This window comes from Zingiber officinale, chromosome 4B (assembly GCF_018446385.1).
Source record: "Zingiber officinale cultivar Zhangliang chromosome 4B, Zo_v1.1, whole genome shotgun sequence".
NCBI classification, from domain to species: domain Eukaryota; kingdom Viridiplantae; phylum Streptophyta; class Magnoliopsida; order Zingiberales; family Zingiberaceae; genus Zingiber; species Zingiber officinale.
Window position 1 is genome coordinate 95,913,906 of NC_055993.1, and position 27,590 is coordinate 95,941,495.

Here is a 27,590-nt window from a genome sequence, read left to right on the forward strand (position 1 = left end):
AAGGTGTTTGCTAAAATGCCAAGACATTTAAAGAAGAAGTAATTAAGATATTTTACTTTGAAGAGACTAGTACCCGACTTCCGAGATTGTCGTTAAACAAATCCAGGTGTCCAATTCCTAGGTCTTGGCCCTGGTAGACCGAGGTCTGCTCTTTTAGGATTGGTGGCTCGCTACCCCAACCTATTAGGGAACGCGCATAAGATGGTACTACGCCTGGGCCCAAGAGAAGTTGATTACTATTTTGAAGTATTATAAGTATAAGCTTTTGAACAAGTAAAATAAGTTTCACATAAGTATAAAAGTATTAAAGTATAAGTTTTAAACAAGTGAAATAAAAGAATAAGTTTTTAAGCAAGTGAAATAAGATTCAGAAAGTGTTTATAATTCAGCAAGTTTTAGTTTTCCTTATGCTAGCATGTTATTCTGATTAGCTTTACATGTTTAGTATTCCAGTATGCATTGTTCTTTTGCTATTAGATGAGCATGAGTAGTATTTTCTTTAGAGCTTTCAGTTCTTGGATTTCAGTATATTTACATGCATATTCGTGTTTTTGTGAGTTAAACAGCGCTTACTAAGCATTCGCTTATAGTTTGCATTTCCTCTTACTGCAGATATAAGAAAGGAAAAGTTTTAGCAAAGGAAGGCGATAAGGAGGTGTTCGATGATGTGTGATGCTAGGACTATGGGAGAGACTTGGGATGTTTTTAAGTTTCCGCATTTTAGTGATTAATAAACATTTGAAGTTGTACTTTAAGATCCATGTCATTTGAGATTATTTTTGTTTTAGATTGCATGCTAAAATGAACTCAGTTTAGTAGGTATGTATTTTTGGTGTTTGACACTTATTTAACTGCGTGAGAGTTTGTTATCTGTCCCAGCCACCTATGGCTGATGTATACTATATATGTACCTCAGTTTATGGTCACCGGTACAGGGGAGATGCTGTCGATATTTTTCGGTAGAGACTCCTCGTGGTTTCGATCATACCAGTTAGGTAGAGTTAGTAGTTAAGTAACGATCACCATTAGAGAGTAGTAGTATAGATAAGAAGGGTGGTCGTTACATTCTTTTTATACTGACTTGATAAAAGAACTAGACCTTAATTATTATGGAAGTGTGTGCTCTTAATCCTAATATAATAACAAACACATATATTTAGTATTTATTTCTTTGACTTATCAATGGGTGAGATTTAGCTCGATAAATCAATAAGCCCGATAAGTTGGGAAATGATATTACTTATAGTGTGTGTTGTTGATTATAGAAGGAAACTGTGTCCTAGTAATCTAGGTTGATAATGTCCCCAAGGGGAGCTCATAAGGATTGTCATGTTAAATCCTGCAGGTGGACTTAGTCCGACATGACGATGAGGTTGAGTGGTACTACTCTTGGACTAAGATATTAATTAAGTGAGTTGTCAGTAACTCATTTAATTAGTGGACATTTGACATCTTAAACACAGGGAGACTAATACACTCATAATAAGAAGGTAGGGATGGCAATTTCACCCGAACCCGATGGAGGATCCGACATCCGACCCGAATGGAGGAGGGTATGGAGGGACTATCAATACCCGATACCCGACCCGAATACCCGATTAAATAATATATATACATATATTAAAGAAAATTTCCTTTTTTTAAAATCAACTTACTATTTTTTGTTGATATTAGTAGGTCTATATAGATGTTTAATCTATTTTTTTAATTATATATATATATATATATATTTTAATAGGATGTTAATTTTAATATATTTTTGTTGAATGATAATAGCTCGATAGAAAGAAAAAAATTATACGTATAGAATATATCCGGTTCTTTAATGGGTATGGGTATACCCATTGGATATCCTATACCCGATGGGTATGGGTACGGAGGATATAAAATCCGACCCGAACCCGACCCATTGCCATCCCTATAAGAAGGAGCCCAAAATGTAATTTGGGATTGGTGCGGTAGTTCAATAATAATTCTTTAATGGAATGAATTATTAATGATGAAGTTAAGTTGTGTGTTTTGGGCGAACACAGGAAGCTTAATTTCATCGGGAGACCAAAACCAATTCCTCCTCTCGGTCCCTATCGTAGCCTCTTGTATATAGAGATTTATACCCACCACATACTCACTTCTTACCCAACCCAAGGGGACCGGCCAAGCTAGGGCCGGCGAAGACCCAAGGATAGAGCCAAGATTAGTGGTCGACCCTAGCTTGTAGTCCAAGCTAGGTGTGGCCGGCCATATAGAAAATAAAAAGAAATTTTTATTAAAATTATTTCTTATGTGGATATCATGGTTTTAAGAGAGAGTTTAAAATTTAAATCTTTTCTTTATAGCTTTCTACAAAAGATTAAGAAAAGATTTGAAATCTTTCCTTATTTGCAGATTGAAAGATGGATTTTAATTTTAAGAAAACTTTCCTTTTTTAACCATGTTCATGATTTAAAAGAGAGTTTAAAAATTAAATATTCTCTTTTATAAGTTTCTACAAAAGATTAAAAAAAGATTTGATATCTTTCCTTATTTGTAGATTGAAAGGAGATTTTAATTTTTAGAGATAACTTTCCTTTTTGGAAATCATCCACATGTTTAAAAGAAAGATTTTAATTTATAAAATTTCCTTTTTATAATCCACCATAAAGGGAAAAATTATTGGAGAAATTTTTTATAAATTTCCGGAAACAAATTAGGAAGTTTTAATTCTTGTGAATAAAAACTTTCCTTGATGGAGAATTGAGGTGGCCGGCCATTACAATTGTGAAAATGATTTTAATTTTAATTAATTAAATTTTCCTTTTCATGGCAAAGTAATAAGGAAGTTTTTATTTAAATTTTCCTTATTTGCCAAGACCAAGGATTATAAAAGAGGGGTAGAGGTGCCTTCATGGGTGCTAACTCTATTCTTTTTCTTCCTCTCTTTTTCTCCTTGGTGTGTATGGCCCTAAAGGTCTCCCTCTCCTCTTCTCTTCTTCTTTATTGGCCGGTTTCATCTTCGTTTGGAGCTCTTGTTGATGGCCGGTTCTAGCTAGGAGAAGAAGGAGAGAAAGAAGACTTTGTTTCTAGCATCCCTTGGAGCTTGGTGGTGGTGGCCGGACCTCTACTTCTCTTGGAGAATTGTGATGGTCGAATCTGTAATGACCACCCTTCTTACTACTACTTCTCTCTAAGGATGATCGTTACTTAACTACTAACTCTACTTAACCGGTATGATTAAAAATCACATGGAAACCCTACCGAAAAATTTCGACAGAGTCTCCCTTGTACCGGTGACTATAAACCAAGATACAAGCATAGTATACATCAGCCACAGGCGGCTGGAACATTTATCAAATACGCACGCAGTTAAATAAGTATCAAACACACAAATATCTACTTACTAAACTGAACTCATCCTACATGCAATCTAAACAGAATAATCTCAAATGACATGAACTTAAAATATAACTCAAATGTTTACAATAACTAAAATGCGGAAACTAAAATTAAAACTTCTTTCCTAGTCCCAAGGCTTCCATAGTCCTGACATCACACATCATCTACGCCACCTTGTCGCCTTCCTTTATCTGCAGTAAGAGGAAATGCAATCTATAAGCAAAATGCTTAGTAAGCGCTATCTAACTCACAAAATCTCGATATGCATGTACATATATCTATAACATGATCTCACTGATTACTTACTGAAGACTACTCATGCTCATCTACTAATAAAAGAACAAGACATGCTGAAATGCTAAACATGTAAAGCTACTCATGCTAAGAAAATAGCAAAGAATGGTAAGCTAATCTAAATAACATGCTAGCATAAAAGAAAACTCAACTTGCTGATTTTAAAACAAAGTGAAACTTAGTTCATCTGTTCTAAACTTATTCTTTAATACTTTATACTTATGTAAAACTTGCTTTACTTGTTCAAAAACTTATACTTATAATACTTCAAAATAATAATCAACTTCTTCTTGGGCCCGGTAACTGTACTTGCTATGCGCGCATCCCTAACTAGACCCGAGATAGCTGGTCCCGAATCTAGTAGGGTTTACTAGGTTATCTAAACCTAGGGACCGACTATGGGAGCCCAACCCAAGGACTACTGAGAGTCCTGCATACTGGGTTATCTAAACCTAGGGACGACTATGGGAGCCCAACCCAAGGACATCTGAGAGTCCAGTACAGTGCCACTGTTAAAAGTAAAATACTTGTTATCTTTTAATACTTCTAATATATAATGCCTCGGCACATTTTCTTTAGCACCTTGTGTGCCAAAATCCCTAAAGTCTTGACTTCGGGATCTACTTAAAGCCTTGGCCTTTTCTTTCTTTTCTTTATCTTTCTTATACTTGTTAATACTTCTAAAAGAATACTTCTTTAAAAAGAAACTGAAATGTTTAAGCGAATTCTAACTTTGAAATGCTTAGATAAACTGAAATTCCACACTTAAACATACTAAGAGTGAATGCTTAAACAAACTGAAAGGGAATACTTAAACAAACTAAGATTGGATGCTATAACAACTGAAACTTGAGAAGTTCTAAAACTGTAGTTTAAATAGAAATAAATCTACATGCCATCTTAAAAAAATAATCTACATACTAGGCTAATCAAAATGCTGCATACTATAAGCTTTAACAAATCTGCATGTCAAACTTAATAAAATCTACGCTTGTAAGCTCGATAAAAATCTGTGTTAGAATATTAATTAAAAATCTACACTTGTAGCTCTAAAGGGGTTGTTCATGCTTAGTTATTCAACACAAAACTAAACCTATTTAAAGTCACAAGCAACCAGAGAAACAAAATGCTACAACATAACTATTCAACACAAAGAAATCTGTTAAAGCTTGATACCCTTGTAAGAACTTATACTTTTATAGAGCAGTAGAGATCTTTAAACATGTTACAACATGATCTAAACCGGTTTACTAAACCGTAAGTTCAAACCGGAAACTAAATCCACAGAATGAAAACTTAAATCTAAATCTGAACAAGTAGTAGGATAATAAGGAAAACATAAGGGTAGTTCAACTGAATTGCTAACCTACAGAACTAAAAAAAAACCAAAGTTACAGTTAGAGAACTAATGCCAAAAAAGATCTAACAACATGTTAAACAAATGATAACAAAACAAAACTGCACTGTAGTAATTGTTCCCCCTGCTATGTGCCACGGCAACAAAAGAAAACACAAGATTTGCTAGCTTCCATTCAACCCGAGCATGCCCATCAAGTCACCAGCAACAAATCTGATGGAAAATCGCTACTGTAAATTCAAACCCTAATTGTTCTTCATACTAGGTGCCACGACAATAAAAGAGAACAGAGATTTTTCTACTGGAAAGATGAACCCATATTTGTTGCTCACACCTAGTGCCACGGCATCAACAAAACAAAGAAAATCCTATGATAACTTGTTCACAGCTGATGTTCTAATAGAGCAACGAAATTTGAAGACCTTAAACTACCCATTGATCCGAGCATGCTCATCACGATCACACAGAAAACAATTCAGATCCGGAAGGCCGAATACAACTGATCAGAAGCAAAGGAAACGTCTAAATCTGAAATGCAATCATAAGGCAGAAGAACCTAAATTGCATGCCTAACCTATACAAACTCTCCTTCTTTCTTTAGGGTTCATGGCAGTAAGCATCAAAACAAAACCCCTTAAAACCATGCTTCGAAATCTAAAAGGAATCAAGAATCCGAAACCTCAACATATGGCAGAAAACCAAGAGAAATCCCGGAACTACTCTTACCGCAGGTGAGTAAGCAACTTACCTTGATTCTTGGACTCACAACCGAACAAAAAGGGCTTCTAGGACCTTGGCCGGCCGCCGGAGATGATGCCCTAACTCCCTTTCATTTTTTGCCCGGGCTCCGCCATCGTACGCAGAAGAGAAGGAGAGAATGGTTTAAGTCACGGGAAAACAAAGCATCAACTTATCCCTTTTTATAACTTAATATTTCTGTTAACTCCTTAAATAAATTCGCTATCTTTTCTAAACAGACAAATCCAACATCAACTTATCTCTTTTATAATCCAATATTCTGTTAATTATCTTAAATAAATTCGCTACCTTTTCTAAACAGACAAATCCAAGATCAACTTATCCCTTTTATAATCCAATATTCTGTTAACTATCTTAAATAAATTTGCTGCCTTTTCTAAATAGAAAAATCCGTTTGCCCACCTGGTCAGCTGGGTTTTGACCGAGTCAAAGGTCGTGGGTTCAATTCTCGGCTTGGACATTTTTTTGTCGAAATTCCTTCATTTAGTAAAAATACCAAACGACCTCCAAAAATTACATAAAAATACTCTAAAAATCCCTAGAATATTTCTATAGAATTTTTAAATATTTTTAAATTACTTTTAGGACTCTAATTGAGGAAATTTGGTTCGTTACAATTCCCCATATCTTATAAAAAGTTCGTCCTCGAACTTAGAATAATTCTATAGCATGTTCTCTACCTTGTACATGCATTCGTTAGCGTCCATAATCTAATGTACTAAGGAAAACCACATCAAAGGTATCTTAGGACCTCCTAACCTACATACAATAAACATAAGCATAAGCAGTGACATAAGCATGACAGCATAAATGTAAGCATGGTAGATGAACTAAACATAATGATAGATTCGATCACAAGCATGTCCATATGCATAGGCAAAAACATAACATGAACATAACGTAGACCTAAACATAAACGTAAATATAAACATAACATGACTTGAACATACTTGCATGCATACTCATAAACATACTATTGTGGTGGCCTAGTTGCACTTAGTAGTACCATAACATAAGTTGTTGATCAGACAACTACTCTAGCGCTAGGTTGGTAGGGGTCCGAACTTAGGACCGGAGTTCCCCTTTATTCTAGCGCGCTCACCGGGCTTAGGTCCCCGGATCATACCACCATCCCAGAACATATCTTGTTTGATTCTGACGCGCTCACTGGGCTTAGGTCATCCTAGAACATATCTTGTTTGATTCTGGCGAGCTCACTGGGCTTAGGTCCCCAGATCATACCACCATCCCAGAACATATCTTGTTTGATTCTGGCGCGCTCACTGGGCTTAGGTCCCCAGATCATACCACCATCCCAGAACATATCTTGTTTGATTCTGGCGCGCTCACCGGGCTTAGGTCCCCAGATCATACCACCATCCCAGAACATAAATTGGCAAGCTCTCCAGGCTTAGGTCCTCGGTTTATAAGCACTTCTAAACATCTCCCTATTATGTACATATAATCTAATACTTCTAAGGATTTCTCTTTACTATAAAGAATAAAGAAAGCATACAAAAAAAAAAAATTAAATACTTTCTTACTTTAAGACGACAAGGATGGTGCTGATGTGTGATGCTGGAGAATAGGAACTGCTCTGATACCAACTTTAACGACCACCCTTCTTACTACTACTTCTCTCTAAGGATGATCGTTACTTAACTACTAACTCTACTTAACCGGTATGATTAAAAATCACATGGAAACCCTACAGAAAAATTTTGACATAGTCTCCCTTGTACCGGTGACTATGAACCAAGATACAAGCATAGTATACATCAGCCACAGGCGGCTGGAACATTTATCAAATACGCACGCAGTTAAATAAGTATAAACACACAAATATCTACTTACTAAACTGAACTCATCCTACATGCAATCTAAACAGAATAATTTCAAATGACATGAACTTAAAATACAACTCAAATGTTTACAATATATAACTAAAATGCGGAAACTAAAATTAAAACTTCTTTCCTAGTCCCAAGGCTTCCATAGTCCTGGCATCACACATCATCTACGCCACCTTGTCGCCTTCCTTTATCTGCAGTAAGAGGAAATGTAATCTATAAGCAAAATGCTTAGTAAGCGCTATCTAACTCACAAAATCTCGATATGCATGTACATATATCTATAACATGATCTCACTGATTACTTACTGAAGACTACTCATGCTCATCTACTAATAAAAGAACAAGACATGCTGAAATGCTAAACATGTAAAGCTACTCATGCTCAGAAAATAACAAAGAATGGTAAGCTAATCTAAATAACATGCTAGCATAAAAGAAAACTCAACTTGCTGATTTTAAAACAAAGTGAAACTTAGTTCATCTGTTCTAAACTTATTCTTTAATACTTTATACTTATGTAAAACTTGCTTTACTTGTTCAAAAACTTATACTTATAATACTTCAAAATAATAATCAACTTCTTCTTGGGCCCGGCAACTGTACTTGCTATGCGCGCATCCCTAACTAGACCCGAGATAGCTGGTCCCGAATCTAGTAGGGTTTACTAGGTTATCTAAACCTAGGGACCGACTATGGGAGCCCAACCCAAGGACTACTGAGAGTCCTGCATACTGGGTTATCTAAACCTAGGGACAACTATGGGAGCCCAACCCAAGGACATCTGAGAGTCCAGTACAGTGCCACTGTTAAAAGTAAAATACTTGTTATCTTTTAATACTTCTAATATATAATGCCTCGGCACATTTTCTTTAGCACCTTGTGTGCCAAAATCCCTAAAGTCTTGACTTCGGGATCTACTTAAAGCCTTGGCCTTTTCTTTCTTTTCTTTATCTTTCTTATACTTGTTAATACTTCTTTAAAAAGAAACTGAAATGTTTAAGCGAATTCTAACTTTGAAATTCTTAGATAAACTGAAATTCCACACTTAAACATACTAAGAGTGAATGCTTAAACAAACTGAAAGGGAATACTTAAACAAACTAAGATTGGATGCTATAACAACTGAAACTGCTGTACTTGAGAAGTTCTAAAACTGTAGTTTAAATAGAAATAAATCTACATGCCATCTTAAAAAAATAATCTACATACTAGGCTAATCAAAATGCTGCATACTATAAGCTTTAACAAATCTGTATGTCAAACTTAATAAAATCTACGCTTGTAAGCTCGATAAAAATCTGTGTTAGAATATTAACTAAAAATCTACACTTGTAGCTCTAAAGGGGTTGTTCATGCTTAGTTATTCAACACAAAACTAAACCTATTTAAAGTCACAAGCAACCAGAGAAACAAAATGCTACAACATAACTATTCAACACAAAGAAATCTGTTAAAGCTTGATACCCTTGTAAGAACTTATACTTTTATAGAGCAGTAGAGATCTTTAAACATGTTACAACATGATCTAAACCGGTTTACTAAACCGTAAGTTCAAACCGGAAACTAAATCCACAGAATGAAAACTTAAATCTAAATCTGAACAAGTAGTAGGGTAATAAGGAAAACATAAGGGTAGTTCAACTGAATTGCTAACCTACAGAACTTAAAAAAAAACAAAGTTACAGTTAGAGAACTAATGCCAAAAAAGATCTAACAACATGTTAAACAAATGATAACAAAATAAAACTACACTGTAGTAATTGTTCCCCCTGCTATGTGCCACGACAACAAAAGAAAACACAAGATTTGCTAGCTTCCATTCAACCCGAGCATGCCCATCAAGTCACCAGCAACAAATCTGATGGAAAATCGCTATTGTAAATTCAAACCCTAATTGTTCTTCATACTAGGTGCCACGGCAATAAAAGAGAATAGAGATTTTGCTACTGGAAAGCTGAACCCATATTTGTTGCTCACACCCAGTGCCACGACATCAACAAAACAAAGAAAATCCTATGATAACTTGTTCACAGCTGATGTTCTAATAGAGCAACGAAATTTGAAGACCTTAAACTACCCATTGATTCGAGCATGCTCATCACGATCACACAGAAAACAATTCAGATCCGGAAGGCCGAATACAACTGATCAGAAGCAAAGGAAACGTCTAAATCTGAAATGCAATCATAAGGCAGAAGAACCTAAATTGCATGCCTAACCTATACAAACTCTCCTTCTTTCTTTAGGGTTCATGGCAGTAAGCATCAAAACAAAACCCCTTAAAACCATGCTTCGAAATCTAAAAGGAATCAAGAATCCGAAACCTCAACATATGGCAGAAAACCAAGAGAAATCCCGGAACTACTCTTACCGCAGGTGAGTAAGCAACTTACCTTGATTCTTGGACTCACAACCGAACAAAAAGGGCTTCTAGGACCTTGGCCGGCCGCCGGAGATGATGCCCTAACTCCCTTTCGTTTTCTGCCCGGGCTCCACCATCGTACGCAGAAGAGAAGGAGAGAATGGTTTAAGTCACGGGAAAACAAAGCATCAACTTATCCCTTTTATAACTTAATATTTCTGTTAACTCCTTAAATAAATTCGCTATCTTTTCTAAACAGACAAATCCAACATCAACTTATCTCTTTTATAATCCAATATTCTGTTAATTATCTTAAATAAATTTGCTACCTTTTCTAAACAAACAAATCCAAGATCAACTTATCCCTTTTATAATCCAATATTCTGTTAACTATCTTAAATAAATTTGCTGCCTTTTCTAAATAGAAAAATCCGTTTGCCCACCTGGTCAGCTGGGTTTTGACCGAGTCAAAGGTCGTGGGTTCAATTCTCGGCTTGGACATTTTTTTGTTGAAATTCCTTCGTTTAGTAAAAATACCAAACGACCTCCAAAAATTACATAAAAATACTCTAAAAATTTCTAAAAATCCCTAGAATATTTATATAGCATTTTTAAATATTTTTAAATTACTTTTAGGACTCTAATTGAGGAAATTTGGGTCGTTACAGAATCTTGCTTGGAGAAGAAGGTGGCTTGGGTGGATTCTCATCTCGGTAGATCGTTGCTCACACAACATCTGGGATAAGAAGAGGAATACGTAGAAGATTAAGAGGTTATTTTGCTTACAAAAATAGGTATAATTAGTAATTATTTTCCACATCATACTAGTTTTCTTTGTATAGTTATTTTTGGAAATACCAAACACAAGAGACATGATTCTAGAGTTTTCGAATTTGTTTCGAATTTGTGATTCGATTGTTCTTTTTGGTTAACCTAGAGTTATTTAAGGAAATTAAATATTAGCTTTTCTTAAAAGGCTTTGTCTAGGCGGTGGTGGATGCTCCCATACCCAAGAAGGTCATGTGCCTCGCCATGCAGTCCTGGAAGCTAATTTTGGAAATTAATATTTAATGGAATTAATAACATAGGTGGATTTGGATCAATAGTGTTAAGTTCCACTTGCGATCCAAATCTAAACCATCAAGAACAGATAAGTTAAATTTGGAATCAATGATGTTAAGTTCCGTCTGTGATTCTTAATTTAACTTCTAAAGAACACAATAGGTTGTTTAAGGAAAGGTTCGACACTTGTACAAAATTTTTGTACAGTGGAACCGGTTCAATTTTCCTAGGACTAACCAACATTGTACGCCTCTAACGTAAGAGGCATCGAGTTACCCCTTCAGTGTAATCTTCTCCCGAGCTGTTGTCTTTAACTTGTCCATATACTCGGTTGTCTATTCTAGTTCAGGTGAGGACCCTAGCCTATCTTGGGCACATCACTTAACTCCTCCCTCCCCCTCCCTCCCCCTCCCCCCCTCCTCTCCCTAGCCAAATGTGAGGAGAAGTGGCTTCCAGGGTGAGTGGCTCTCTCACCACCTCTGTGCCTACAGGGCCTTCTACTTCATCATCCACCTTGTTGGTGGAGGTCATTTCTCCTTTGTTACGACTGGCTAAAAGTCACTTCCTATTTACGTCTTCCTTCCAAGTACCATCCCTCTAGGTGCTTCCCCTACCTCTGTTTCTGATCCTCCCCTGGTCTACAGGCAAGTGAGACTAAAGGGCCTACTAGCAGAGGCTTGGAAGGATGCAACAGATAAGGTGTTGGACTGCCCAGTGCTAGACTTGACAGTCAGGTTTTCCCAACAGCTATTTGTAGTAAGTTTTGATTGCCCTGCCCTTGTGCGTAGAATGCTGCTAACTATGCTCTTCTGTAGGCTTGTGTGACTGGGATGGGGGTATCCCAAGCTGTTGTGGGACTACAATGGGAAAATGAAGCCCTGCAAAAACAAGCCAAGGAGTTGGGGTCTTCTAGTGTTGTGGGTCAAGTCTTCGACCTAACTTCACCCAAGGAGACTTAGATGCATCACGATTTGTTAATCCAAATGGAGAAGAAGATACAAGAAGCTCAAGAGTTGGCCCACGTAGGGGCCGAGAAAATCCTAAAACTAGAGGCTGCCCTGAAAACTAGCGCAGATAAACTTTTGTCGGAAAGCGCGAGGAGGGCCCAAGTGGTGGCTGACCTCGATGCAAAAAACCCTTGAAACCCAAGACCTTTTTGCTAAGATAAATGAGCTAGGTACTACTCATGCTTTGCTTATCAACAACAACTGGATGCTCAAAGGACTGCCTTCGAGTCCCTGCATATTGAGTTAGAGGCGGCTAAGTCCGATGTTGTGGCTTCCAAGCTTGAGCTGAACGAGGTACAATCCCAACTATTCTAATCTCAAGGCAAGCTGGAGAATTACTAGGCAGGGGTGGATGGCCGCTTTAAAAATAGGAAAACTGCCTACTTTGTTTCTCCTGACTTCGGGTCCCAAGTCAGCGACGTTATTAATCAAATGGGCTTTTAAATGACCTACCTGACGAAGCCTTCCCTATCTTTAAATAGTTCCATGAGCTTTGTATGCTAAACTTAGATTGAATCACAAACCTTTCTTGGCCGATAATGAACTACGATCTTGTTTTGTTTCTTCTATAGGGGTGTTGTTTAATTTTGTGTACGTGAACACTATCTTGTGAGGGAAGAAGTTATGGCTATTCTCTTGAGCCTTGATCGAATAATGTCTTCTGCTATTCCCTCAGGGTAGCATTACATGCTTCTGCTATTTCCTCAAGGTAGTGGTTAGTAAATGCTCATCATGGACTATCTCGTATCCTAGCTTGTAGTCAGTCGACTACTAAGCCCTCTGTTCCAGTGGCTGACTAATTTACCTGGATGGGAGGGATGAGTGCTTGCAGAGCCAAGCTTATATGGGGACCCTCTTCTCTAGCTACGGAGATGGTCGGTTATAACCAGGCAGCTTAGATAGGGTGTTCAGTCCTTATAAGGACCGACCTGGTCCTAGATGGGGGTCACGACAGTCGCATAATGCCCCAATCACCTCTGGTTGGGCTGATTAGGTTACTGTCGTTATAAGTGTCCGACAAGACCCCAAGAGTAGTGTGCCTTGCTATATTTTTGTCTTTTACCAATACCATAAATGCCTCCTTTCTTGTAATGCCACGTGTTCGTTAAACTTACCTTTTGTAAACAAGAAAGCTGATGTGCAACATTCTATACGGCTGATGGTTTACCTACCCTTTCATCCGATGACCCTGGTGAGGGGCTCATTTGCCAAGGTGATAGCATAGTCTATCACACCAAATCCATCTTTAAAAAGGCCTAGCAGCTTCTCCCCTACACATATACTTTGCCCTCGACTTACTTCGTCATTTTCTTCCTCCGGCGATCCTGATCATTCTCCACTTTTATTTACCATTGGATCTTTCACCCTCTCCCTTTTCTTGAGACCCTTTTCAGCCTTGCCTTCTCCTCACCTTTCACCATGGAGGCCTTTGCTTTGTGGTATACCCATTTGGTTTTGGATTTCGCCAGTCTAGACTTCAATGATCTTCATTTTAATTACGAGATCCCTTAATCTACTCATGTGATCATGCCCACAGAGAATGACCGCCCGCATAAGTCGTATGTTGTCTATATGACCTTCTTTAAGGAATAACTCCTTGTGGACCTTTGCTTTCTATGATGACTTGACTAGGTTTAGGGATTGATATTTGATAAATTTAGGTCACTATTGCACTGAGCATGGAGAATTATTACTTAGTTCATGCTGAAACAACTTTTGTATCTTGATCACTAATGAAATTATTTGATAAGATTAGATTGACTTGCTAGAGATTATGATGCACTATTTAACCACATAAGTTTAGATGCAGTTTTTGCTTGAGGACAAGCAAAAGTTTAAGTCTGAGGGTGTGATGTGTGTAGATTATATACACTTTTATGCATATTTTGATGCACATCTACTTATATTTCATGAGCATAGTCTATGCTTATCGTACTCTATTTCATTGTAATATCATATTTCCACTTTTTTATCGGAGATCTGCTCTTTGTGTATTTTCTTATTGATAGGATACTATTTAGAGTGAAAATGACATTGATAGATAATTTGGAGAATAAACAAAGACAAAGGGGTTTGGCTGTGTGGAATCGACACAGTCATGCCATTTACCATAGGAGGAGATGACCCCGGTCGTGTGGATTCCACGCAGCCGTGCAATGTGTAAGTATCTCGTGATAGTTTTGATGTGATTAACCAAATCAAGTTAGGTCATGTTGTTATTTTAATGTCATGTATCTAAGTGTGTAAGAATTTATGAGCATAGGAAGTCGAGCGAAAGACGCAGCTAGTGAGAAGGACGGCACGGGAGAGAGTTGATGGGCTCGATACGCCCAAGGGACGAGGTGCTATGAAAGAGTACGCTGACGAACGAGAAGGAGATACGCGACATTTCTGAGGGACGAGAAGCTAGAGTGGAAGGTTGCTTGCGAAGGCCAAAAAATGGGTTATGATGAGCCCTATCTGGATGGTCGAAATCACCCAACCAAGTGAAGCTGGAGCGAGAGCCTGGACCAAAAAGTCAACATAAAAGTTGACTTTGGTTTGGATGCTCAGACTAGATTTATCAAAAATTGATGTAGCGTGATTCATTATGAAGAGGATAAAATTCAATCCATGTCCTGGCACCTGGAACCTTCTAGGCGCTCTGATCAGGGCTATAAATAAAGTTCTGATTCCAGTAGCTTAGAATATCACTTGTAAAATGACTTCTATTTTTGTTCTACTACTTTTGTGAGCTGTCAATGTTGTAAAGAGGCTACTCCACCCAAAGGAGACTTGAGTGAACTTCATTTATATAGGATTAGTAATTCTCTTATTGTAAACCTAGTAAATTCTCTTGCCTTTGTTTTTTTAATTTATGCATTTATGTTTTGTTATTATACAAGTGTTTTCTTAATTTAGTTTGAAACGTCGAGAAAGGTCTGATTTGTGTTTTCAGGCTATTCACCCCCCCCCCCTTCTAGCCAGTTGCTAGGGGACCAACAATTGGCATCAGAGACAGGTCACTTTAGAATGAGACTAACCCAAGTCAGACTCAAATTTGGAAGGAGACTAAGAAGCTTACATGGTAAAGAAATTTAGAAAAAGTTTAGATCTAACAAATTTAAAGAAATGCAAAACAAGAAAAATCCAAAAAATAGAAGAAATGTTCGATGCTACCAGTGTAAAAAAAAAGGGCACATAAAGGAGGACTGCCTATAACTCAAAAAGGAAAAAAGACAAGAGGCTCAAGCAAAACAAGCACAAGAATCTCAAGGCCACTGGGGATGAAAGCTCATCATCAGAGTCAAAAATAAAAGCATACACTGGACTAACACTAATGGCTAGCCATGAAGAACAAAGCACCTTAGAAGCCAGCATTGATGAAGGGTGAGCGACTTCCGACAAATATAGTGAAGTAGGGGGAGAATCAAGGTTCAGATCTAACATGGTAAGTGATGTATGCCTTTTACCACTTGATCAATTATATTTCAACATTAAATCAATGAAAAAATTAATGTGCAAATTGAAAACTAAAAATGACAAATTAAAAATAAAAAATTTAAAATTTATAAATAAAAAGAACCTTAGCCAAATCATACATAATAAACGATCTAGATAAGTTAAAAATTGAAAAATGCTAATTTGAAAGACCAAATAGAAAATTTAAAATATTCAAATTTTTATGCTTCAAATTTTAGGAACTATAAAAGATTAAATTAGTATTATAGATTTCACAAGGGTCAAATTAGAAAATAACGATAACATACATCTCTAGAAAATATTTGATTAACCCAATAGGAAGGAACCTATATTGGGTTCTAAAATCATGCTTAGTTTAATTGTGTATATTTCTAATTTTAATTTAATATCTACCTTTTAATTGCCTAATATGCTAAAATAAATTCCTTTGTACAATTTTTGTTTAAGATTAATTAGTTATTGGATTTTCCGAAAAAAGGACTTAATTTCCTATATGTAGAAAAATGTTCAATTTTTTTTTTTTTTTGACTATTGTCTTATTTTTTTATAGTTTTAAATTTTTAAAAAAATTCAATTTTTTTTTATAAAATATATTTTTTGGTAAAAACTTATAATATTGTTTGTCCAACAAAATGTTTTTTATTAATATTTAATTTTCTATGAATTGTTTAGATAAATGTAACTTTTAAAATAAAAAAATTCTTGGATACTTAATTTTCAAAAATGTAATTTTTCTACAAATATACGTACATATTTCTATTCTCAAAAAATTTCTTAAGAAGTTTTGAACCTCTAAACTATTTTTGAGTATTTAGTTTCAAAATTCATCCTTCTATAGTAAATAAATCATTACTGCTTCAATTAATGTTATTTTCTTATGAAAATTTTATTACTACTTTTGATGTGTCTGATTAACCTTTATAAAAATTTTCATAATTTTTTAACAAATAAAAAAAATTTTATAATTCTTTTTTCTCAAAATTACTTTTTAATCACAAAAATAAGAATTTTAAGTATAATTTTTTCAAAATTTTCCTAAGTATAAGTCAATGTTCTTAATTTTGAGTATAAATTCCTTAGACTTTAATTTCCACCTACTTTGGTAAAAAAAACCTTATTTTTAATGTAATCAAAGGGGAGAGTTAAAAGTTAAGTTTAAGGAGGAGGTATATATTTTTTTTTCAAAATATTACATATGTACTATTTCAAACTTGAATATTCATTTAATGTCTTATTTTTTCCTTAACTTAAGTTGGGTTGATCCACATCAAAAAAGGAGAGATTGTAAGTACCCTGTGAGAGTTTAATATGATCAACCAAATCAAGTTAGGTCCTATTGTTATTTTGATGTCCTGTATCTAAGTGTGCAGGAACTTAGGAGCACAGGAAGTTGAGCGAAAGACGTAGCTAGCGAGAAGGACGGCACAGGAGAGAGTCGACGAGCTCGGTACTTCTGAGGGACGAGGTGCGGCGGAAGATTACGCTGACGGGTCAGAAGGAGACGCGCAGCATTTCTGATGGACGAGAAGCCGGAGCGAAAGGTTGCTCGCAAAGGCCAGAAAATGGGCTCGGGTGACCCCTATTCTGAATGGCTGAAATCACCCAATCGAGTGGAGCCGGAGTGAGAGCCCTAACTAAAAAGTCAACACAAAGATTGACTTTAGTTCGGGTGCCCGGATTAAGTCCAGGCGCCCGAGCCTGGTCTGGGCGCTCGGACCAGGAATTTTATCAAAAATCGACGTGGCGCGATCCATTATGAAGATGATAAAATTCAATCCACATCTAAGTACCTGACACCCTTCCAGGCGTCTCGATTAAGACTATAAGTACAGCCTTGATCCCAATACCTTAGAACATCACTTGTAAAACGACTTCTATTCTTGTTCTACTACTTTTATGAGTTGTCAAATGTTGTAAAGAGGTTACTCCGCTCAAAGGAGACTTGAGTGAACTTCATTTGTCCATGCTTAGCAATCCTCTAATTACAAACCTAGTAATTTTCTTACCTCTATTTTTTTAATTTATGCATTTACATTTTGTTATTATACAAGTGTTTTCTTAATTTAGTTTGAAACGTCGAGAAAGATTTGATTTGTGTTTTCAGGCTATTCACCCCCTCCGCCCTCTAACCAGCTGCCAAAGGACAAACAATTGGTATCAAAGCTAGGTCACTTTAGAAGGACTAACATGTTGGTGCAGGTTGCACCAGAATCAAATCTAAGTTTTGATGTTGTTAAAGGTTCAAGTTAAGTCTTGTTAAGATCTAATAAGTCGACTAAGTGTGTATGTCATTTACTCAACCGGGAAAGACCTAGTTGGAGGCTAGGAATGAGAAGTCTTAGCAGATCATGGAACCCAGGTGAAAAGACCAAGTGGGTCGAGAGGACCCGACACTTGGCTGTGAGATCGAGAAGTCTGGAGGACCGAAGATCGAGAGAAAGTCTTGACAAGCTGATCAAGGCTAAGTGAAAAGTCCAAACAGATTTGGAGGATCAAAGTTTGGAAGGTAGGTTGAGGTAAACAACTGGAGGAGCGACAGTGAGATCGTGTTCCTGAAGGGAACAACCTAAGGTCATTGATCCAACTGAAGAAACTGAAAAGACTTCCAAGATGAGATCAAGATAGTTCTACCGTCTAATACTACTCATGCATTTTATATATATTACCGTGATAATCTTTGTTTTATAGGAATATACTGTTTATCTCTAATTTATAGGTTTGGCCTGATCGATCGATCGAACAAGAGGATCGATGGACCAAACAAGGCTAACTTAGAACAGACACCAATTCAGATAAAAGTAGAGTGAAATTCGATCAAAGCTTGATCGGTCGATCGAACCAAAGGATCGGTCAACCGAACCCTGACGATGTGGCACAGATCAGTTCGGACAGAAGCAGAGAAGGAAACTAAGCTGATAGATTGATCAAACCAGGAGATCGATCGACCAAACGAACTCCTCATCAATGCAGCATTAAGTCTGAATCTCAACGAACAAGGAAATTCTCTGTTCGGTCGACCGAAAAAGGTGATCGATCGACAGAACACTTTAATGTCATTAAATATCAAAAATTGAATCAGCATCAGATCTCAGCGAAAATGGAATGGAGCTGGTTCAGTCGACCGAACCCAAGGATCGGTCGACCGAACATCGACGACTCTTATAAAAGTGAGCTCAAGGTCCGAGGCTGAGGAATGAACGAAAACTGATCTGTTCGAAGTTCATCACTGTGCAAGATGCTGTTCGTGCTACTACTCTTCTATGCATCCATCAAGCAAGCTATTGTACCATCCAAGAAGTACTGATCGAGTTGCATCTTCTATCTAAGTAATCACTATATTTATTTAGCTTGTTTTGTACTTAATCTAAAGTAAGATAGTTGGCTATTACTATCTTACTCATTTCATTGTATGATCTGCTTCTCTCCAAGGTTTTCATAGAAAAGAGTTTTAGTGGATTGCCTAACGGTGCGATTAAGGATTGTGGGCCTTGGAGTAAGAGTCGACCTAGGTTTTGAACCAAGTAACCGAACCTGTTCTTTACTTTTCGCTGTACGACTTTGATTTAAACTATTAAAATAAAAGTTTTTTAAAAGAGCGATATTCACCCCCCTCTATCGCACTCTTTCAATCCTACAATTGGTATCAGAGCCTCGTAGCTCTGAAAGTACTTAATCATTTTTTGAGCACTTTTAAAACATTTTATTTTCCCTTATTCTTTTTCTGGCACTACTAATCCCAAGACGAGAGTCTTGGAAATTTGCTTATTTTATTTTTTTTTACAAGGATGTCGAACTCTTACCAAGAAGGATACAGCACCGTCCAGCCTCCACTGTTCAAAGGGAAGAACTTCAGTTATTGGATGAATAGAATGGAGTACTATCTTAAGTCTGACATTGAGCTTTGGTTCACAATACTGAAAGGCTATACACCTCCAATGAAAGATATATGGAACGCCATTAGAACTAGAAGACTAGACTCCCCCAATGATCAAGAAGGCACAACTGAACTACAAGGCAATCAACACCATTCAGTGCGAGCTCACAATGGAGGAGTTGAATCGAGTCGGTCCATATGACAACGCTAAAGAACCGTGGGACTATCTGGTAAAGCTACACGAAGGGACCGATGAGTCTAAGGTAAATAAAGGAGACCTACTTTTAAATAATTTATTTAATATTAAAATACTTGCCAGAGAGATGACTTCGCAACTACACGCTCGACTAAAGGACATCCTCAACGTCCTCTATATGATCGGAGAGAATATGGAGAATCGTGACACAATAAGGTACGCACTAAATACTTTTTCACGAAATGCTTTGTGGGCATCAATAGTAGATGCTTACAAACTTTCTAAGGATCTTTCAATTCTTAAACTAGATGAGTTATTTTGCGAATTAAAATTACACAAACAATCTAACTTGAGCTAAGTCAAGAAAGGAGTTGCTTTGTGTGTAGGTCCAAGCAAGGAAACCAAATCAAGAATAAAGATCGAATCAGAAAGTGAATCGGACTCTGATTCAACAAATAAAGAAGAATTGGTAAGCATGGTCCGGAGATTGCTAACAAAGAAGAAATTCAAAAGAAGCATCAAAAGGACACCAATCAACCAAATGCAAAACAAATCAGAAATGATTTGTTACAGATGCAACAAGAAGGGGCATTTCAAAAATAAATGCCCAAATCGGAAAGAAGAAAGGCCCAAGTCGATAAGAAGAAAGAAAACCCTCCAAGCGACATGGGACGAGACATCTTCTGATGAATCTGACACAGAGCAATCAATGCACTCAAGCTATCTTGCATTTATGGCAAGAAATGAAGATTCCGAATCTGAGGAAGAATACAAATCCGAGACCGACATCGAGTCCGAGAAAAACCACAGATCCGTATCCATTTCTGAAGGTCCAAATATGGTAATGATTTATTCAAAGTCAAATTTGCTTAAAGTAGTTAAATGTTTATTTAAAAAATTATCAAAATCTAAAAAACAAAATAAATCGCTACTTAAGGAAATAGACCACATTAAGAAGCAAGTTAACTTGAGTGACTCGACTAACCAAGTTCAAGTCAGAACTTCAACTCAAGTTGCAAAACTTGAGGAAGAAAATTTCAACTTGAAAAGTCAAGTTGAGCGACTCAAGAAAATATTGGAAAGGTTCGAACTGGGATCCAAGTATCTAAACATGGTACTTGGATTGAAACGAGCCATGTACAATAAATCAAGACTTGGCTATTAACCAAATAAAACAAACAAACTATATCTATCTTTAATCAGTCACAATGTTAGAAATCAAGTCCAAGCATGGGTCCCTAAAAACTGTTTAACCAAACCAATTAAACCAAATCAATATTTAATCCCTAGGAGTCAAATTCATGACTTAGATAGACCATATCTAAGCTATGACTCAGGAGGAGCAATTAAAAAAATGGTTCAACCAACTTAACCAACTTTACATGAATAAGATTAGGTTTACTTTTTGTTTAGAATGGTTAGTTAAAAAGGTTTACCAAACCCTATAACATAGCATCGGAATGGATTGGGATGATAGTACGTCAAGGAAGCTTTGTCGAAGGCATGTCTAGGCTGAATCCTGTGTATTCTACCTAGTGCACTAGATTTAGTGGATCTGACCGAATCTATCCCAATCAAACTTGGGCTAGTTAGACCAAAACTTAATATTAAATTTTTTGGGTAGGACTATTTTGGAAAGTATTCAGTAATCCGTCGTTGATACACAAGAAGGGCAAACATCAAAAAGGGGGAGATTGTTGGTTCAGGTTGCACCAGAATCAAACCTAAGTTTTGATGTTGTCAAAGGTTCAAGTTAAGTCTTGTTGCACTTTCTTGACCATAAGAGGATAAACCGTAATGCCCCTCTCAACTTATTTCCTAAATTGTTCTGATTTACTTTGTACCCCTTTTCTTCCAGTCAATGTAATAGAACTCTGTGCTTGCATTTGTAATTTTGAATGATTAAGCTTTTGTTAAATTGGTCCTATGTCTTCATTTCAATTACTTGGGCCCTGATAACATGTGTTTTTTCTTGGATGTGCATGATATACTAAGGATAATGCGAGTTTGTTCAGGCCAAAGTCCGGTTGACTATAGTTTATGAGACCATTTATATGAACTTGAAAATTAGACTAACTTAATGACTTAAGGTTTTTAGAGTGAAGGTATTTAGGATTGATCAGGATTAAACTTGTTAGACTTGGACCCCGTTTAGGAGTAATAGCCAGTCCAACACACATCCTGTCGGACCTCCCCTTGTTATTTTCCTTATTATTCTCCCAGGCGAGTGCTAAGAACTCATTTGGGCTTAGGACTAGCCGGGCTTTTAAAAGAATGGCACAAAAAATAAAGTGTACCTAGGTAAAAGTGTTACGCTTCAGGATGACTACTTGTCTAATCAGTAATTGATGCAGGCTTTTTATTGGTGATACTTGTGTATGGGTCATGATGGGCATATGCATTTTCCTATACCTATTATTTCATCTTATCATCTAATGGCCCATGATTTAGCCTGCCCATGGACTGTTATGATCCTATGGCTAGGTACAAAAAGGAGCCCAAAAGAGTAACCTTTAAAGGGTTTCAGTAAGAAATTCTTAAGAACCTTAGCATCTCTGCTTCTTCTTCTTCTTCTTCTTCATCGCCTCTTATTCATTGCTCTCACACCCTCTATTCCCTGATTTTCTTCTCTTCTTACTTGAAATGGATGAGAATAGCGAGTGGTATACGTAATGCTCCTCCAACTTCATCATCATGGATGCCTACGCGGTGAAGATCACCTTCATCTTCCCTCAGCAGAAAGTATTGTTGTCTTTAGAGAGCAGGTTGTGGCAGGACTCTATTTCCCTCTTCACCCTTTTTTTTTCGCCGTCAGCCAATATTTTGATATTCTGCTCCATCAAATCATCCCCAGTTCCATCTGTAGCCTAAGCGGTGTTACTATTATTTTTATTCTATTCAATATCCCTCTATCTTCTCGCATATTCCATCATTACTTCTACCCTCAAAAAGTGACAGATGGCCTATTTCATTTTCATGCCCGCCCTCAGATGGCTCTTCTTAATCGGATTCTAGTGCAAGATGACTTGAGAGATAAATACTTCTTCATTCAAATTTTGCCCTCGCTACTTTGTCCCACAATTTGACAACAACATCTTCCCCCTGTTCCCAATTTAAGCAATCTCCACATGGATCCAATCCTTCACAAAGCTCTTTTAAGGCTAAAAGGCTTGAAGTTCAGCTTACCCAAGTTAACTATAGAGAGCTTATTATACATTTTTGGGTTTACTCCAGTTGACCTTGGGCTAAGCGCCACCTTTGGTAAGAGATCCTCCTCTCTACCTTAGTTATTTGTAAAGATTTCTAATATTTACTTATTTTTGTAGTGGAGGCTATTACTCCATGCTTCCTTTTTAGGAATAATCGGCTAAAGGCAGATGCTTTAAACCAATGGGGGGATGTTCTACTAAAGGATCATGAAGCAGGGCGAGCTTCATCCTTTGTCGGTCCTCTTCCTCCAGATCCTTCCCTAGAGAACTCCTCCTCTAATTCCTCAGATTTAGATGCTCCCCTCATGTTCAAGCATAAAAGACCTCAATTAGAGATTCTAAAGTTACCAACACAGCCTACAGCTGGATAGGCTTCTCTTAGTGTAACTGAGGTTTTTTTTCTTCTCGGGGAAAGGAACTTATGTTGACGAAGCATCATTGGTCTAAATTTGGTGTGAAACATATTGGTGCCATACTTGTACCTGCTATGACATTGGGGGTTTCTTAGCCGGTCGAGCTGGTCAACCCGGTCAAGCTAATATCAAACTCCTTGCCAATCCGTTCGGCTCTGCTACTAAAGGCTGCAGGTGCTTCTCTATCACATTAGTAAGTTTTGGGTCACCACCTACCTTGAAGTCGATCGATCCTTTGCCTGCACCTTTTAGAAAAAAAAAAAAGGTAGATCTGCAACCTTAGTGGCCCCCAAGTATCGACCCTACGGATATGGAGGGAGATAAATGTATGTATACAGACCATAGGCACATGGTGGGGTAAACCCCAAGTCATTAATTCCTGAGAATTAACCCCTGATGTATGTAGATTATATACACTTTTATGCATATTTTAACGCACATTCACATACTTTACGGATGCTTTGTCTATGTATTTTTATACTCCTTGTCTTACTTTCAGCATAATTACTCTTCTTTATTCGGACATATGCTCTTTGTGCATTTCTGATTGACAGGAGTCAAATTCGGAGAGAAAACAACATTCATGATCGATCCAGGCAGCAACCGAAGGCAAACAACACTAGCTATGTGACCCACATGGCCATGTTAAAGAAGTAAGGAGAAGGATGACTCTGGCCGTGTGAAGCCACATGGTCGTGTGGCTTCACTAGAGAAGGAGCAAGGCATGACTGTGTGAATCCATACGACCGTGTCACCCCACCAGCACAACTAGAGTATGGTCGTGTGATTCACATGGTCATGCAACATTTCTAGAGAGTAAGCAGAGGTTGGCCGTGTGATCTACATGACTGTGCAACATTTCCAGAGAGCAAGAGCAACTAGGCTGTGTGAGCCACACGGCTGTGTAGCTCATCCAGAACTAAAGTAGAACACGACCGTGTGAATCCATATGACTATGTCATCCTGGCCGAGAGAAAGAAGAAAGAGACTATGTGAAGGTCACACGGTAGTGTCATGGGTCGTGTGGTGCTTGTGCCCTACTCTATAAAAGGGGGGGTTCTTCCCTTTTCTAAGGGAGGAAGGCTCTCCCCTTGGGGAGATCCATCTTGGTGCTGATCTCCACCTTCTCTGACCTTGATCTGTCAATTTGAAGCCATCTCCATTTCCACATTAACTCCAGAAGTTCAGGATTGGTTCCGAAGATCACGCATCGCCATTGGATAAGCATTTCTCTTCTCTTCTCTTCATTTTGGGATTGGAATACTTGTAATCTTTATGTCTTCGGATCTTTATCTTTGTGCCATGGAGTAGATCTATTATTCTTGGATTAAGGGAGTAATTATGGTTTGATTTGATGTAAGAACTCATGGATATGTCAATTTCTTATCAAGATGATGTTAGCATGTTTTGTATCTATTAGATCTTATGTGAATTCATGTGTTTAGACTTAATTATCATGTTATATTGAATGTTTGTGATGCTTGTGGATCCCGTAGAGAGACTCCCTAGATCATATGATCGAGGGACGCTAGTGACAGGCAGTCTCTGTAACGACCACCCTTCTTACTACTACTACACTTTAAGGATGACCGTTACTTAACTACTAACTCTACTTAACCGGTATAATTAAAATCCTCGAAGAAACCCTACCGAAAAATTCCGGCAGAGTCTCCCCTGTACCGGTGACCATAATCATTAATACATGACATAATATACACAGCCACAAGCGGCTGGAACACATATCAATCAACCACGCAGTTAAATAAGTATCAAACACACAATTATCTACTTACTAAACTGAACTCATCCTACATGCAATCTAAACAGAATAAATCTCAAATGACATGAACTTAAAATACAACTCAAATGTTTACAATAACTAAAATGCGGAAACTAAAATTAAAACTTCTTTCCTAGTCCCAAGGCTTCCATAGTCCCTGGCATCACACATCCATCCGCACCTCCTTGTCGCCTTCCTTTCTATATCTTTTCCTTTCCTGTATCTGCAGTAAGAGGAAGTGTAGTCTATAAGCAAAATTTGCTTAGTAAGCGCTATCTAACTCACAAAATCTCGATATGCATGTATATAAGTAAAAACATGCCAAAAACTGAATACTCAAAAGGAAATCTACTCATGCTCATCTACTAGTGAAAGAAACATACTGAAAGGCTAAACATGTAAAGTAAATCTATACAATCATGCTAGCATAAAGGACTAAACTTACTGAATTCTAAACACCTTCTGAATCTTATTTCATTTGTTCTAACTTAATCTTTAATACTTTATGTTTATGAAAAACTTGCTTTACTTATTCAAAAACTTATACTTATAATACTTCAAAATAATAATCAACTTCTTCTTGGGCCCAGGCATAGTACCATCTTATGCGCGTTCCCTAATAGGTTGGGGTAGCGAGCCACCAATCCTAAAAGAGCAGACCTCGGTCTACCAGGGCCAAGACCTCGGAATTGGACACCTGGATTTGTTTAACGACAAGCTCTTGGATGTCGGGTACTAGCCTCTTCTTAAAAGTAAAATACTTATAATCTTAATTACTTCTTCTTTAAATGCCTCGGCATTTTAATAGGCACCTTGTGTGCCAAAAATCCCTAAAGTCTTGACTCTTGGGATCTACTTAAGGCCTCGGCCTTTTCTTTCTCTTCTTTATCTTTCTTATACTTATCTTTATCTTTCTTATACTTTTCTTAAACTCTTTAAAAAACATAGGCATGCTACAACATAATTAAATTAAAGGAAAGAAAATCTGACTTCTATAAGCATGCTAAATCAGAGACAAATCAAAAGAAAGCATATCTAACTTCTTCAAACATGCTACAACAGATTTAAAACAAAGGAAAACAATTCTGAAATCTTTAAGCATGCTTCAACATAATCTAAACTGGTTTACTAAACTATAAACTCAAACCGAAAACTAATATATAGAATGAAAACTTGAATTTGAATCCGTACTGCTAAAGAAACTAAATAGTTTAAGCAAATCTACATCCTAAGCTTAACAAATCTGCACTATACTGCTTAATGAAATCTGTAAGAACAAAGTGGATGTTCTAAAATTTCATGGGAAAAACTAGTAACACATGCACTACTGAATACTTCCAAAACTAAGGTTGTTCATGCTAAAAACTAAACTAAACCTTGCTTAATGAAACTAAACTAAATCTGCACTTAATGAATATGAAATCTATTAGTGCATGATAAAATATATACTACATCATTAATTGTTCCATAATTCCAAAACTCCTAAGAAGTTAGGTGAAGTATCTACGCTAAATTTACTAATGCAACAACTTCACAGCATGCTTCAAAAATACAAGGAAGTACCAAATCAATCCGTGAATCAAAACCACACAGGAAAGCAAAACAATCACCAATTCTACACAACCTTTCTCAAATCTGAAACAAAGCAAAGAGAAAACTTGCAACATCCAAATTCTTATAGAAATCTATTAAAAATCCCCAACTGAATCAATAACATCGAGGAAGGCATAAATCAAAATGAGAACTTCATAGGAAAGGACTCAAATCATTTCTCGTTCCATCATTCGGCGACTCACAGCCCTAGGTTTCCTCCAGAGCTTCGGGAACAAGAAAAAGGAACAAGAATTGAACTTCGAAGCTATCTTACCGCAGGTGAGTAAGCGACTTACCTTCGGTTCTTGGACTCAAACCGAGAAGGAGGAAGGTTCTAGGGTTCGGAAGGCTTGAGATCTCGGCCCTACTTCATGCTCACGACTCCTCCTCAACGAGAAGAGCTTAAGGTGGAGAAACCCTTTGGAGAACCTTGGCCGGCCGCCGGAGACACCGGATTGCTCGCTGCGTCTTCGCTGAGAAAAGCCACGCCGTCGAACTCATTGTGCAAGGATGCCACGCCTTAACCGGTTGATCCAGCCCGCGGGAACATGTCAAGTGAAAAAAGATACATATCTTCCGAAAATAGAGCCGCCGTCGAACTCGAGAGAAGGGGAGAGGGATCGAGAGAAATAAATCCTCTCTTAACTTAACCTCTTTTTATAACCTAGGGTTATTCTTAAGTTCGGTTATTGCTTAACAAATTTTGTTTCCTATTCTAAACAGAACCGATTGCTAGCACACTTGGTCAGCGCGTGCGTGGGTTAAAGTTTGGCTTGTGGGTTCGAATCCTGCCTGTAACCAATTTTTATCTATTAATTCTTGTTATTAACTTCTGCTCATTAAATAAGATTCTTCCTTTATTTAATCAAGCAACAATTGCTAGCCCAGTTGGTTGATCCGGTTTTGCTCGGGTCCGAGCTCTTGGGTTCAAAACCTGACTTCAACATATTCTTTTCCCTTTTTTTTCTACCTTTTCCTCTTGGTAAAAATACCAAAC